The 16339-nt window shown below is 48.2% G+C and overlaps 1 protein-coding gene across 7 annotated transcripts in view; it reads left to right on the top strand.

Moving 5' to 3' along the window:
- The window catches only part of CYRIB (CYFIP related Rac1 interactor B), a 160494-nt gene that overhangs the window by 109084 nt on the left and 35071 nt on the right, over positions 1-16339 (top strand). For all 7 annotated transcript variants that reach the window (XM_044294758.1, XM_044294754.1, XM_044294752.1 and 4 more), the window contains exon 3: positions 5500-5537. The gene's annotated coding sequence lies outside the window, so the exon portion shown is untranslated. The remainder of the gene's footprint in view (positions 1-5499; positions 5538-16339) is intronic.

The following is a 16339-nucleotide window of genomic DNA, read 5'->3' as shown; positions in this document are numbered from 1 at the left end:
TTCCCCCTTCTGATGTGCACTGCCGATTCATTCCCGGTCCATGGGATTGGTGAAGATAGCCGAGTTCAGCGCGGCACAACCTGCTGCTCTCTCAGAATGGGACCCCTGTCCTCAGGGTCTCCAGCAGACGGACCCCCAGCGATCGGAGGTTATCCCATATCATGTAGATAGGGGATAATTTAAACTTGGCACAGCCCCTTTAAGAGAGCATGATATGGCGGCAGGATCACAGTGGGGGCGGCTTCTCACCCAGTTTAGCGTACAGACCTCTATGGCGTCCTTTCTAGGTCCCCCTGACAGACTGTCACTGTTCACCACCGCTCATCTGAGGGTATGTTCACACTGCGCTGCGTTTTCTGCGCTGAAAAAAACCTAATGCGGAATCCGCATCGGGTTTTTTTAGGCGTTTTTTTTTTCATGGCTTGTCTTTTAACCCGGTTTTAGTGCAGATTTCAATTCCTGGGAATTCTGGACCCGGAATCGGTGTCAAGAATGGACAGGACACTTCTTTTTTTGCAGCGCAGTTTTTAAAAACCACAAGTGGAGAGAAAAAAGTGGTGGTTGAATTTAAGGGGTATTCCGGTTGTAACAAGTTGCCCCCTATCAACAGGATAGTGAATAATCATCAGATCCTGCCACTGGGACCCCCACCGATCACGCAAATGATGGCCATGTTCTTCTTGGAGCCCCCCTGAAACGGACGGAGCGGCTGGTCAGAAATGCGCCGCTGCTCCATTTGTTTCAATGGGAACGCCGGAGTACAGCTGCTCCATCCATTTCAGGGGGACTCTACGGGGTACAGAGCCTACATTCTCGTGATCAGTGGGGGTCCAACTGATCCGATAGCTATCCCCTATTCTGTGGATAGGGGATAACTTATTCTAACCGGAATTCAATAGGGAAGATCTGCATGAACGTACCCTAAGGGTTAACTGTTCGGCGTGGGAGATTCTTGTGATCTCTGCCTTTAGAGCAGGAGCCCAGCACCCGCCCTAGGGTGGCACTTAGTGCGGTAAAAACATGGTAACTGCTCAATAACCTCCGTAAAAAGGGGTTAATATTTGGAAAAGTCGCGCAGGTGACATTAGAGCAGGCATCCTCAAACTGCGGCCCTCCAGCTGTTGCAAAACTACAACTCCCAGCATGCCCGAACAGCCTACAGGTATCAGCCTACAGCAGGGCACTGTGGGAGTTGTAGTTTTACAACAGCTGGAGGGCCGCAGGTTGAGGATGCCTGATCTAGAACACTTGCCACTTTTTTTGGGGGGCGGGGAGTCACATTTAAAAATTCAAACGCACATCGTGCGACTTTTTAAAGGCACTTTTCTGGCGCAAGGGAGATGGTAAATCTCCCCCTTTTTGTGTTTAATTTCTTCACCGTTATCAAGATCCCTGCTTGCTGTCAGTGAATGTGGAGCGCTCTTGTACTGACTGATTACAGTTCAGAGTTTGATGCCGTTGTATCCAGTCTAGACCCTCCTCCTGTGAATCTCCGGGCAGATACATTTTTACCTGCGCTGATACATTGTAACAAACCTATCAGGACCAGAGAGAGAGAGAGATGGGTGCTGCGTATGGGCCTAGCTCACAGAGGAATGGCGGGACTGGATACAGTTGTGGCAAACCCTCAGCTGTGAGCAGTATTGAAGGCGTTATCCGGCTGTAAATATCAAATTCCAGGATAACCCCTTTAAGCCAGGGATGTATTATCTCAAAGCAAGCAGAGGTCTTGAAAATGGGGAGAAATTGAACCATAAATTGTATTGAAAGTGTCAGAATAATTCATTTTATATGGGATAACGGGAAGTTCTAAGATTGGTAGCGGATGTAGAGGACGTTAATACAGGTGACTCCTTGTATTGTAGTCATCTATACACTCCACAGCTACTGCAGAACCTCTTTTTTTATTTTATTTTATTATTTATTAATATGTAAGGTCAGACTACATTGGGTTTGTTTGTAGTCTGTAACCATGGCGACCCATAGGTCTGTAGGGAAGCTGTGTGCACAGAGCAGTGTCATCTCTTCTGTCATTGGACAGTTGTGAGAGCCCCGCCCCCTCAGTGTCATATCCTGGCGGTATCGGGAAACGGTCCGAACTTTTAGTTTGTACATTTTTTAGGAGGTTTTGTTACCAATCACAATGTAATATAAATCGGGCAATAAGTGTATCTAAGCCTATTATGTGTGATAGTACCGGCTGAGCCAGTGTATCTAATCCTCTGCTCTGTGATACTGTCAGTGAGCCAGTGTAGGTACTGTATACTGTGCTGGGTTCCTAAGCCTGTTACGGTGTATCTAATCCTACCTTGTGCGCTACTGTCCTTCTTAGATGGTGTATCTAAGCCTATCATTGTGATACTAACTGGAGCAGTAGCACATTAGGGAGATGTAGATTCACCAGCTAATCTGAAGGTATACTAGGCTTAGATACACGACTCAGTATACAGTATCATTGTTAATGGCTTAGATACGCAGCTCACCAAGAGTATCGCTCATGATAAGATTAGAAACACTGGTCTCTCAGACAGTATCACCCATGATAGGCTTAGATACTCAGCTCTGTATACAATATCACAGAGGATGGGATTAGGTACACGGTTCAGCAGACAGTATCACCCATAATAGGCTTAGATACTCAGCTCTGTATACAATATCACAGAGGATAGGATTAGGTACACGGTTCAGCAGACAGTATCACCCGTGATAGGCTTAGATATCCAGCTAAGTATGCAGTATCACAGAGGATAGGATTAGATACACTTGCTCTGCAGACAGTATCACCCATGATATGTTTAGATACGCAGCTCACCAACTGTATCGCTCAGGGTAGGATTAGACACACGTTCTAGCAGAAAGTATCACCCATGATAGGCTTAGATACCCATCTCAGTTTACAGTATCACACATGATAGGCTTAGATACTTAGCTCCGTATACAACATCAGAGGATAGGATTAGATACACTTTGGACAGTATCACCCATGATAGGCCTAGGTACCCAGCTCAGTATACAGTATCACACAGGATAGGCTTAGATACTTAGCGCTGTATACAACATCACAGAGGATAGGCTTAGATACTTAGCTCCGTATACAACATCACAGAGGATAGGATTAGATACACTTTGGACAGTATCACCCATGATAGGCCTAGGTACCCAGCTCAGTATACAGTATCACACAGGATAGGATTAGGTACACTGTTCAGCAGATGGCATCACACATGAAGGGCTTAGATACCAATTACAGTTTCACAGAGGATGGGATTAGATACACTTGCTCTGCAGACCGTATCGCCCATGATTGGCTTAGATACACAGCTGATCAACCGTATCGCTCAGGATAGGATTAGAGACACAGTCTGGCAGAAAGTATCGCCCATGATCACCCAGCTCAGTATCACAGAGGATAGGATTAGATACACTTGCTCAGCAGACAGTATCACCCATGATAGGTTTAGATACATAGCTCAGTATACAGTATCACACATGATAGGATTAGATACACAGTTCAGCAGACAGTATGACACATGATAGGCTTATATACACCATCTGTTTGCTGAGCCGATGTATCTAGGCCTATAATGAGTGATACTGCCTGCCGAACCGCGTATCTAATCCTATCCTGTGTGATACTGGCTGCTGAGTTAGTGTATTTAAGCGTAAAATATTATATTGTTTGCTGAGCCGATGTATCTAGGCCTATCATGTGTGATACTGTCTGCTGAACCGCGTATCTAATCCTTTCCTGTTTAATACTGTCTGCTGAACTGCGTATCTAATCCTATCCTGTGTGATACTGTGTACTTAGCTGTGTATCCAATCCTATCATGAGTGATACTGTCTGCTGAGTTAGAGTATCTAATCCTAATATCTGTTTGCTGAGACAATGTATCTAAGCCTATCCGGTGTACAGTCTCCAGCCTGGGTGTGAGCAGCAGCGGACACTGCCCCCTGCTGTCAGTTTCAGGTACTGCTCCAATAGCCAGTCATTAGTGTGAGGATATTGGGTGTCCTGATGTTAATCTGTAGTGGGGGCCCTAACCCAAAGTAGTACATAGCACTGCTGACTGCGGGGCCCCCTCCGGGAATCAGTGTCAGATCCAACGGCATTATGTGCTGCGCACGCTGATCCACACGCCATTCAGCTATATGCTGTAGGTAGGTTGGTACTTACCAGAAAATGGGGGATTTCTTACTTTGACAATTAAGGAGGGACGCAGGTGGGTTGAGGAGCCCTGCTGTTCCTTCCTGCCGAGGAAGGAGGTGAGCCCGCTGTGACAAGCGGTAAGGTGGCGGGGGCTGCTGCTGACACAACCACTTGCTCTAGTTTTTGCTTTCTCACCCACAGACTTACACCAAAGCCTTTACATGTACTCTGCTGGCACCTTGTGGTCGTTGTTGTGTAGTACAGGTTATAAAATACTCTAGGATCAGTACAGGATAAGTAATGTATGTACACAGTGACTCCACCAGCAGAATAGTGAGTGCAGCTCTGGAGTATAATACAGGAGGTAACCCAGGATCAGTACAGGATAAGTAATGTAATGTATGTACACAGTAACTGCACCAGCAGAATAGTGAGTGCAGCTCTGGAGTATAATACAGGATGTAACCCAGGATCAGTACTGGATAAGTAATGTAATGTATGTACACAGTGACTTCACCAGCAGAATAGTGAATGCAGCTCTGGAGAATAATACAGGATATAACTCAGGATCAGTACAGGATAAGTAATGTAATGTATGTACACAGTGACTCCACCAGCAGAATAGTGAGTGCAGCTCTGGAGTATAATACAGGATGTAACTCTGGATCAGTACAGGATAAGTAATGTACTGTATGTACACAATGACTCCACCAGCAGAATAGTGAGTGCAGCTCTGGAGTATAATACAGGATGTAGCTCAGGATCAGTACAGGATAAGTAATGTAATGTTAGGGAAGTGGTTAGCAGAGTGCCTTGCACTGTTGTCTAATGGCAGTTAGCAGAATTGTGAATGCAGCTATGGATGCGACTGGAGTATAAGGTATAGAAATGTTAACAGATCTGCAATTAGAGTTCTGCTGGCTGTGGCTTGGAACTTCTCACGATTGTGCTGGTGGAGACGCAGCGGACAGCTCAGCTGAGGTCCCCTGATGTGTGTAATCTGCGTGTATTGCATTGTGGAAGGATAGACTGAATCCGCAAGGAAAGCGGGGAGTTATGAGGCTATGCAGAGTGGGGGCCAAGCAGGGAGATTCTGAATGCTGCTCTGGATGTGACTGGGGTCTAATGTAACTCATTCTAAGTGCAAAAGAAAAATATTTCATAATTAACTCAGCTTCCTATAAATGTAGCGAGGATGAGACAGCGCTCTGGGCTCATGTGAGGGTGTAACCACCTCGGTGGGATCAGTAGTGCTGAGGATGCTGAGGATTGTTGTCCCCCTCGTTCTGTGATGCTTCTGGTCTCTGTCCCGTTTCTCTGTAGTAACTGAAATGTTCTGTGTTTTGCAGGTTGGGAGCCGATATATCAACTACAACACTGGGAGTAGGTGAGCGGCACGTCTCCTGATATATACTGCTGGACACAACATCTTCATGTGTAGCCGATTACTTACTGATCATTCCATGTGTGAATGTCCACCATACAGAACTAATCTACATAAGAACATCAGTCCTGCATTACTTATCCTGTATTATACTCCAGAGCTGCGTCCGCCATTCTGCTGGTGTACAACAAGATAAATAATGTATGTACACAGTGACTGCACCAGCAGAATAGTGAGTGCAGCTCTGGAGTATAATACAGTATGTAACTCAGGATCAGTACAAGATAAGTAATGTAATGTATGTACACAGTGACTGCACCAGCAGAATAGTGAGTGCAGCTCTGGAGTATAATACAGGATGTAACTCAGGATCAGTACAGGATAAGTAATGTATTGTATGTACACAGTGACTGCACCAGCAGAATAGTGAGTGCAGCTCTGGAGTATAATACAGGATGTAACTCAGGATCAGTACAGGATAAGTAATGTATGTACACAGTGACTCCACCAGCAGAATAGTGAGTGCAGCTCTGGGGTATAATACAGGATGTAACTCAGGATCAGTACAGGATAAGTAATGTATGTACACAGTGACTGCACCAGCAGAGTAGTGAGTGCAGCTCTGGAGTATAATACAGCATGTAACTCAGGATCAGTACAGGATAAGTAATGTAATGTATGTACACAGTGACTCCACCAGCAGAATAGTGAGTGCAGCTCTGCAGCATAATACAGGATGTAACTCAGGATCAGTACAGGATAAGTAATGTAATGTATATACACAGTGACTGCACCAGCAGAATAGTGAGTGCAGCTCTGGAGTATAATACAGGATGTAACTCAGGATCAGTACAGGATAAGTAATGTAATGTATGTACACAGTGACTGCACCAGCAGAATAGTGAGTGCAGCTCTGGAGTATAATACAGGATGTAACTCAGGATCAGTACAGGATAAGTAATGTAATGTATGTACACAGTGACTCCACCAGCAGAATAGTGAGTGCAGCTCTGGAGTATAATACAGGATGTAACTCAGGATCAGTACAGGATAAGTAATGTAATGTATGTACACAGTGACTGCACCAGCAGAATAGTAAGTGCAGCTCTGGAGTATAATACAGGATGTAACTCAGGATCAGTACAGGATAAGTAATGTGACTGCCCTTTTTTATGTGGATTAGTTCTTTATCTGTACTATAAGATGGAGGTAGAAGTGGACATTCAGTGGGTTCTCACCTTTCAGCACTCTTCACCTGTTCCTATAAGACAGCATGTACAGCATCGGGAGGTTCAGATAGTAGGATCATTGGTCCTCTAGTGATTACACTCGGGGCAGATGTGACTGATAATTGCACTGATGGATAAAGCCTCTGCTCCCTGACTGTTCACCTCTTAGGCTGGGTTCACACAGGCGAGTTTTCCGCGCGGGTGCAATGCGTTAGGTGAACGCATTGCACCCGCACTGAATCCAGACCCATTCACTTCTATGGGGCTGTGCACATGAGCGGTGAATTCAGCATGCTCTATTTTGTGCATTTTTCACGCAACGCAGGCCCCATAGAAGTGAATGGGGCTGCGTGAAAATCGCAAGCATCCGCAAGCAAGTGCGGATGCGGTGCGATTTTTACGCATGGTTGCTAGGATGAAAGTCTATTCACTGTATTTTTCCCTTTATAATATGGTTATAAGGGAAAATAATGGCATTCTTGAATACAGAATGCTAAGTAGTAGATGTTCAATTGAGGGTTAAAAAAATAAATAAAAATTAACTCCCCTCCTCCTCTTGATCGCGTAGTTGCCGATCTCTTCTTACTTCTTTAATCATGAGCTGCCGGCTAAAGGACCTGTGGTGACGTCACATCACATGGTCCATCACCGTGGTGATGGACCATGTGATTGGACCATGCGATGAGCTCAGTGACGTCACCACAGGTCCTTTGACGTCACACCACGGCAGCTATGTGATCAATTGGAGGAGGTGAGTTAATTATTTTTTTATTTTTTAACCCTCAATTGAACTTCTACTAAGCATTCTGTAGTCAGAATGCTATTATTTTCCCTTATAACAATGTTATAAGGGAAAATGATAAAATTTACAGAATACTGAACCCAAACCCGAACTTCTTGGAAGAAGTTCTGGTCTGGGTACCAGATTTAGTTTTTTCTCACGCGCGTGCAAAACGCTTTGTACTGAAAAACTGAACAACAGAACGCAATTGCAGTCAAAACTGACTGAAATTGCGCACCTACTCGCGCGGGTTTGCCGCAATGCACCCAAGACACATCCAGAGCCAAAACATGACGCCCGTGTGAACCCAGCCCTATAGAGATTGTTGGGATTAGTAGAAAATGTTTGCTCTTTTGAACCAAATAGAGCGACTCTACTGGCCCGACACAGGACATGTCCAAGTGGCAGTATTTCTGGTGGGAGCAGATCCTTTTCTCTGACGATGTAATTGCTGAGTTTCAGTCTGATTGTATTAAAGTCCATCTGTCAGCAGTTTTGTCCCTATGACACTGGCTGACCTGTTACATGTGCGCTTGGCAGCTGAAGACATCTGTGTTGGTCCCATGTTCCTATGTGGCCGCATTGCTGAGAAAAATGAGGTTTTATATATGCAAATGAGCTTCTAGGAGCAACGGGGGCGTTACCATTACACCTAAAGGCTCTGCTCTCTCTGCAACTGCCACACCCTCTGCACTATGATTGACAGGACAAGGTAGTGAAAACATCATCACACCTGCCCCTGTCAATCAAAGTTCAGAGGACCAAGCAATTGCAGAGAGAGCAGAGCCTCTAGGTGTAATGGTAACGCCCCCGTTGCTCCTAGGAGCTCATTTGCATATATTAAACCTTCATTTTTCTCAGCAATGCGGGCACATATGAACATGGGACCAACACAGACGCCTTCAGCTGCCAAGCGCACATGTAACAGGTCAGCCAGTGTCATAGGGAAAAATTTTGAAAAAATTATTTTGTTCTCTTCATGGCTTTATTTTGAACCACGTAATTATTATTATTTTTTTTTATATAAGTCAATGGAGCTGTGCGAGTGCTCATTATTTTTTTTATTGGGGCAATGTAGTTTTTAGTGATACCATTTTGGGATGTGTAACTTTTTTTGATCACTTTTTAATATATTTTTTTGTGCGTGCCAAAACAATGAAAAACAGCGAATCTGCCATTTCGATTGTTTTTGTTTCTGTTACACCGTTCGCCATATGGATTAAATATTTATATTTTTTAATCGAACAGGTATTTTGGGACGCAACTGTGCAAATGCTTTTTTTTTTTTTTTGTATGGGGAAAGGGAGATGATTTTGAATTAATTATATATATACATTTTTTACTTTTTTCATCTTTTAAACTTTTTATAAGCCCCAGTGCCCCAGACAAAAAAAAAAATATCAAGGAGTTATTGGCTCCTAACCTGAAAAATTTAGGAGCCAAATTAAATTTTTAGTTGCCAAATTTAAAATACATATAATATAGCTGGGATGCTTAGGAGCATGGGGTTTTCTAAGCTAAAGCGCACGCAGTTTAAGGAGTTGTACACTCATTTCCATGACCTGTCAGACTAGCCAGATATGCGTTGGTGATCCCTAGGTGCTGGGTCCCGGCTGATTCGCTTCCCGGCCTCCGCTGCTTATCTTGGCTGCAGTGGCATCAAGGCAATCACTGGTCACAGTGGAGATCTGGAGATCTGCTCCCCTTGCATCACATGACCATTTAACATAATGCAAGGGAAGCAGACAGGAGTCCATGGGTGCAGCCACTGGCATCTAATGTGTATGAGGACCTTAGTCCTGAAGAGGGGCGTCACCCGATATAGCGACTGTGACCGGACTAAAAAACAGGGCAGAGGGCGGCTTGGACTGTGACCGGACTATCAGACAGGGCAGAGGGCAGCTTGGGCTGTGACCGGACTATCGGACAGGGCAGAGGGCAGCTTGGGCTGTGACCAGACTATCAGACAGGGCAGAGGGCGGCTATGGCTGTGACCGGACTATCAGACAGGGCAGAGGGCAGCTTGGGCTGTGACCGGACTATCAGACAGGGCAGAGGGCAGCTTGGGCTGTGACCGGACTATCGGACAGGGCAGAGGGCAGCTTGGGCTGTGACCGGACTATCAGAGAGGGCAGCTTGGGCTGTGACCGGACTATCAGACAGGGCAGAGGGCGGCTTGGGCTGTGACCGGACTATCAGACAGGGCAGAGGGCAGCTTGGGCTGTGACCGGACTATCAGACAGGACAGAGGGCAGCTTGGGCTGTGACCGGACTATCAGACAGGGCAGAGGGCAGCTTGGGCTGTGACCGGACTATCAGACAGGGCAGAGGGCGGCTTGGGCTGTGACCGGACTATCAGACAGGGCAGAGGGCAGCTTGGGCTGTGACCGGACTATCAGACAGGGCAGAGGGCAGCTTGGGCTGTGACTGGACTAAAAAACATGGCAGAGAGCGGCTTGGGCTGTGACCGGACTATCAGACAGGGCAGAGGGCGGCTTGGGCTGTGACCGGACTATCAGACAGGGCAGAGGGCGGCTTGGGCTGTGACCGGACTATCAGACAGGGCAGAGGGCAGCTTGGGCTGTGACCGGACTATCAGACAGGGCAGAGGGCAGCTTGGGCTGTGACCGGACTATCAGACAGGGCAGAGGGCAGCTTGGGCTGTGACTGGACTAAAAAACATGGCAGAGAGCGGCTTGGGCTGTGACCGGACTATCAGACAGGGCAGAGGGCGGCTTGGGCTGTGACCGGACTAAAAAACATGGCAGAGGGCGGCTTGGGCTGTGACCGGACTATCGGACAGGGCAGAGGGCGGCTTGGGCTGTGACCGGACTATCAGACAGGGCAGAGGGCAGCTTGGACTGTGACCGGACTATCAGACAGGGCAGAGGGCAGCTTGGGCTGTGACCGGACTATCAGACAGGGCAGAGGGCAGCTTGGGCTGTGACCGGACTATCAGACAGGGCAGAGGGCAGCTTGGGCTGTGACCGGACTATCAGACAGGGCAGAGGGCGGCTTGGGCTGTGACCGGACTATCAGACAGGGCAGAGGGCGGCTTGGGCTGTGACCGGACTATCAGACAGGGCAGAGGGCAGCTTGGGCTGTGACCGGACTATCAGACAGGGCAGAGGGCAGCTTGGGCTGTGACCGGACTATCAGACAGGGCAGAGGGCAGCTTGGGCTGTGACCGGACTATCAGACAGGGCAGAGGGCAGTTTGGGCTGTGACCGGACTATCAGACAGGGCAGAGGGCAGCTTGGGCTGTGACCGGACTATCAGACAGGGCAGAGGGCAGCTTGGGCTGTGACCGGACTATCAGACAGGGCAGAGGGCAGCTTGGGCTGTGACCGGACTATCAGACAGGGCAGAGGGCGGCTTGGGCTGTGACCGGACTAAAAAACATGGCAGAGGGCGGCTTGGGCTGTGACCGGACTATCAGACAGGGCAGAGGGCAGCTTGGACTGTGACCAGACTATCAGACAGGGCAGAGGGCAGCTTGGACTGTGACCAGACTATCAGACAGGGCAGAGGGCAGCTTGGGCTGTGACCGGACTATCAGACAGGGCAGAGGGCAGCTTGGGCTGTGACCGGACTATCGGACAGGGCAGAGGGCGGCTTGGGCTGTGACCGGACTATCAGACAGGGCAGAGGGCAGCTTGGACTGTGACCGGACTATCAGACAGGGCAGAGGGCAGCTTGGACTGTGACCGGACTATCAGACAGGGCAGAGGGCAGCTTGGGCTGTGACCGGACTATCAGACAGGGCAGAGGGCAGCTTGGGCTGTGACCGGACTATCAGACAGGGCAGCTTGGGCTGTGACCGGACTATCAGACAGGGCAGAGGGCAGCTTGGGCTGTGACCGGACTATCAGACAGGGCAGAGGGCAGCTTGGGCTGTGACCGGACTATCAGACAGGGCAGAGGGCGGCTTGGGCTGTGACCGGACTAAAAAACATGGCAGAGGGCGGCTTGGGCTGTGACCGGACTATCAGACAGGGCAGAGGGCAGCTTGGACTGTGACCAGACTATCAGACAGGGCAGAGGGCAGCTTGGACTGTGACCAGACTATCAGACAGGGCAGAGGGCAGCTTGGACTGTGACCAGACTATCAGACAGGGCAGAGGGCAGCTTGGGCTGTGACCGGACTATCAGACAGGGCAGAGGGCAGCTTGGGCTGTGACCGGACTATCAGACAGGGCAGAGGGCGGCTTGGACTGTGACCGGACTATCAGACAGGGCAGAGGGCAGCTTGGGCTGTGACCGGACTAAAAAACATGGCAGAGGGCGGCTTGGGCTGTGACCGGACTATCAGACAGGGCAGAGGGCAGCTTGGACTGTGACCAGACTATCAGACAGGGCAGAGGGCAGCTTGGGCTGTGACCGGACTATCGAGGGGCTGACTGTAGGGACTGTCACCAGGTCCCCAAACCCAGCGAACACTCCTAACGGAACGTCACCTCCGTCCCACTGCCTGTGTCCTGCACAGTAGGGGTAGTCACTATATATATATATATATATATATATATATATATATAATAAAAATACACTTTATAAGATATAGTAAAATACAAATTTAAAAAAAAAGGTAAATCTCCAGGAGAGCAGAATTACATACATAAAAAAGTGCGGTTGTCATTAACAACCCCATTGAAGGCTCCTCCGCCCACCCAAGCAGCCTCTGAAGTACCTGATCCCGCGGCCATCAGGACGAACACGGTGCAGAGCGGACACAGGACCCGGAGCTCCCCATGTCTGCAGTGTACACCGGCACAGGGGTTGAATGTCTGTGATTGGCGTTATCACCGATTACAGACCTTATCCCCAGGGATCTGCTGTTTAAAACAGCAATCACCTGGGTGCTATGTGACATCCGCTACACTCTGTAGCGGGCACCATTTTTAAAGTGCCGACATCCGCCGTATGTGTACGGTGGGTGTTACCATAACTTTTATGGTATCTGTAAGGTTTCCGTAATACTGCCCATCGTTTTACCAAAGTAATCCAGCATGCGGCGCTACTTCAACCTTTTTTTTTTTCTTTCGAGATGGAGACTCCGAATGTGAACTTAGTCTTCAATCTGTCCAAGGTTTCACCCGCTGGATGTAAACAAGAATGTTTCTAGTCAGTGACAGCAAACAGAAGTCTTAAGTAGTTACATCATATGCCCGCAGTACAGGATACTGTACAGCTGAAGAGGGCACCTGCTGCAGAACATTCATTTTCACGCACCCACTCAGGGGGTCATCCAGGAAGTCCCTTCAGGACTGACGCTTGCAGTCTCTTCCTTTAGGACCCAGCGTGTGACGGCAGTGTGTAGAGAAGCCATTTATTTTAATGGGAGGTGTGCAATGCTTTACTTCCCCTGTGGGGGCGCTGTTGGGAAGTCGAGAGTACTTAGTACATAGCAGATTGCGGTTCGGATGTTGGTTAACCCCTAATGCCTCATGCACACCTATTCACTTCAATGGGGCCGCAAAAGATGCGGACAGTACTCCGTGTGCTGTGCGCATCCGTTGCTCCGTTCCGAGGCCCCGCAGAAAAAAATAATATAGCATGTCCTATTCTTGTCCGTTTTGCGGACAAGAATAGGCACGTCTACAATGGGCCTTCTTTTCCGCAAATTGCGGAAGGCACACGGGCGGCTTATGTTTTTTGCGTATCCGCGCTGCGTACCGAAAAAAACCCCACGGTCGTGTGCATGAGGCCTAATAGTGATAATATATCAGAGACCTCAGGTATTTGACGCACCTTGCTCTACTGCCGCTGTGACCATGTGATCAAGTCCTCTGCAGCTTCGTGGAGCAGAGCAAATGCCGATTCTGGAGGGTTAACCCTCTCAGTACCGCAATCAAGCCTGATCACAGCACTCTACAAGGGGGGAGCGGACCTGGACCCTCTTGTAGCCGTGATCGCCAGCCCCTATGGATATACACTGGGACCAAATCAAGGGGTTAATGGGTCCCTGTCCCTTTTTTTTTTTTTTGGCAATGATTTTTAGTCCAAGTGGGCGGGGCTTAGCCGGACGGTAATGTCATTTATGCCTGTCACTGGTGTAAATGACAGCACAAATCTTCCCCGGCTCATAGCACGGACATGCGGCCAATTATTTTAGGAGCCAGGGCTTTTTTATTAAGTTTGCTGCATCCTATTTCAGCACTTGCTGGATAAGACCGGCTGTCCTAGTAAATTCTTCTAATTATTTTTCCAGTTCAGTAATTGCAGAACTCGGTCCTATTGAATAATGGCTTGTTTTATCGCCGTCATGTCACAGGTTCCACTAGAAATCTATTATCATGCAGTTTACAGACTCTGTCCTGTCTTCTCAAAATTCTCCACTAGATGTCAGTGTTCCTCCACCGCACCATGAGCTGGGGGCTCCCCTGTGTGATTCAGCGCCGGTGGGATTCCCATACCTGAATCATTTTTACCAGGCAGGATTATTTTAGGAGCATCTGCCGATCCACAGGGTTACTGCTGTGCTCAACCATTAAAGGGGTTGTCCTGGATTAGAAAAACATCTCAAAAATGAGAAAACCGCCTCGTCTGTGTCCGGTATTGCTGTTCAGCTCTTGTAAAGTGAATGAATCTGAGCTGCAATACCACACACTGCCTCTGGACAGGGGTGGCAGCATTGTGCAAGGAAGTAGTCATGTTTTTGTTTTCCTGCCTGTGGGTTCCTGCTGTGACCAATAATTTGGGAGGGGGCTCTCTAGTGCACCCCCCTTTCATCACGTGACTGCAGCCTCTGGTTAACCCCTTGTGTTCCGTTTCACTCGCAGTTGACCCCAGGCCGGCTCAGCAGTGAACTCGCCCCCCCCCGCCCCAGTATCACGCTGTGCTGCTGGCAGCATGAAGGGCATGCGTGCAAGGCTTGTTTTCGGCTCGTGTATCTGCTTTCCGCCTGTCCGGTCCTGACATGGAGCCGGCCATCATCCATCCCCATAAGGCTGCGGCGAGGAATGTGATCCTAATAGGACGTGGCACTCCGTGTGTCTTACTCAACAGAAGTAGGTCAAGTTTATCATTGTGTCCTTGCCCGGCGGGTCACGTTCCCACAACCCGTCTCCAAACCTTCATCGCCCCCCCAAAGAGAAGACGATTACTGTCATTAGGAAAGACCCCACTGACCACAGGCACCAGCATAGCAGAGGGCATGTAGTGCATCGAACGTCTGGTTCACCTCACTCTGAAAGAACACTTCCCCTTTAAGAAAAATATTAATTATAGACAAGATTGTGATCCTGTCCTGTAAGACGCTTCAGCACTTTCCTGGAAAGCTGGGTGACTGCCAATATGGCCGCCCAGCTTCTCTAAAGTACTGAATGCCAGCCCAGCCCGGCGTGTAGCGACCCTTTACCTTCTCCCATACCAGTGCCGTTGATCAGGGTGACGGACCCTGTAGGAGCTATTATACTGGTTGCCGTCTTGCTAGGACATGATGGTGGGGGTCTGCGCTAAGCAGGGGGTTGTATCATGGCCTCATTCAAGTGAAGGATGCTGGCTGCAGTTCTCTGCGTGGCCAGGTGACATTAGTAGGGGGTGCAATCAAGGCTGTGCCCCCTTCATTCTCAGGACCGGACTGGTGGGGGTCCCAGAGCAGAGGTCCGACGCCTACCCAGGTGATATGCCATTCACTTTATAAGAAGGGACCCCCTCCCCCCTTTCCCCTTTAACAATCTCAGTTCTGCTACATCGCCAGTTAGAATGGGAGGAAATAAACTGCCCCCCTCATTCTCAGGACTGTTGGACCCCCACCAATCCTAAACTAAACCTGTGAAGTTCTAAACATTCTCACAGCTGGGGATTTGCTACCATTGTATCCAGTCTAGGCGCCTAGATTGCAGACTGGTGACATTTCATCTGCACTGATACATTGTAACAAGCTGTCAGCACAGGAGAGATATTGGTGCTGCAGTATGTAGCTCACAGGATTGTCAATTGTAGCAAACCCTCAGCCGTGAGAAGTAATAGGTGTGGATGGATTTATTTTTCAACCTTTGGATGGGAAGTAGGGCGTTATTCCATTTTCATGCAGCACTTCAGGTGTGGTGCTCTTTGTAGAAGAAATCAGCTGTGATTTCTAACCTTGGACAACCCTTTAAAATGATACATTTTGCTTCCCGCAGCCACCACTAGAGGGAGCTTATTGGAGACTATTTTATTTGGAGTTGTGTAAATGTGTGCAGGGAGCTCCCTCTAGTGGAGACTGCAAGTAGACGATATTTGATCATGGAACCTTAAGGCTATGCAGGGGATTTGGAGCTGTGTATCAGAAAATTGGATCTCAGACTTCCAAAGGGGTCTATCCTACCAATGAAGAATGGAAGCCATGATGGCAGGGACTTCTTCCAGAGGGTGAAGTTACAGTTTGCATGTGTTCTGCCAGTAACACAGCACCGGTCACATGAATTTTTCATTGACCTATTAACCCATTCCTAGAACCGCACAGCCGCCTTGTGATGATGGGAGATGTTATCAGGAGGCCGTTCCGCCCGCCAGGTGTCCTAATATACAGGCAGTGTGACTATTGGGGGGATGGCAGGTGGTGTAACAGTTCAGGATGTGCCTCCGTTCTCACACGTCGATGGTATTTTTATCCCACAGACTTTTTTTTTTTTATTATTTTGTGACTTTCTTGTTTGGATAAGACGACCCAACATTTTACTGTAAATTTCAATGAACTCTGTTCCCTCTGCTGACGGATTATCAGACAGACAGACATACGTCAGTCTGATTAACATGTAGATACTCTGTACAAGCACTGGGTACTTGTATATTAGTGGGCAGGCTGCATT

Source organism: Bufo gargarizans, chromosome 5 (genome assembly GCF_014858855.1).
Source record: "Bufo gargarizans isolate SCDJY-AF-19 chromosome 5, ASM1485885v1, whole genome shotgun sequence".
In the NCBI taxonomy this organism is placed as follows: Eukaryota; Metazoa; Chordata; class Amphibia; order Anura; family Bufonidae; genus Bufo; species Bufo gargarizans.
The sequence above is the reverse complement of the archived record's forward strand: the minus strand, read 5'-3'. Positions and strand labels throughout refer to the sequence as shown.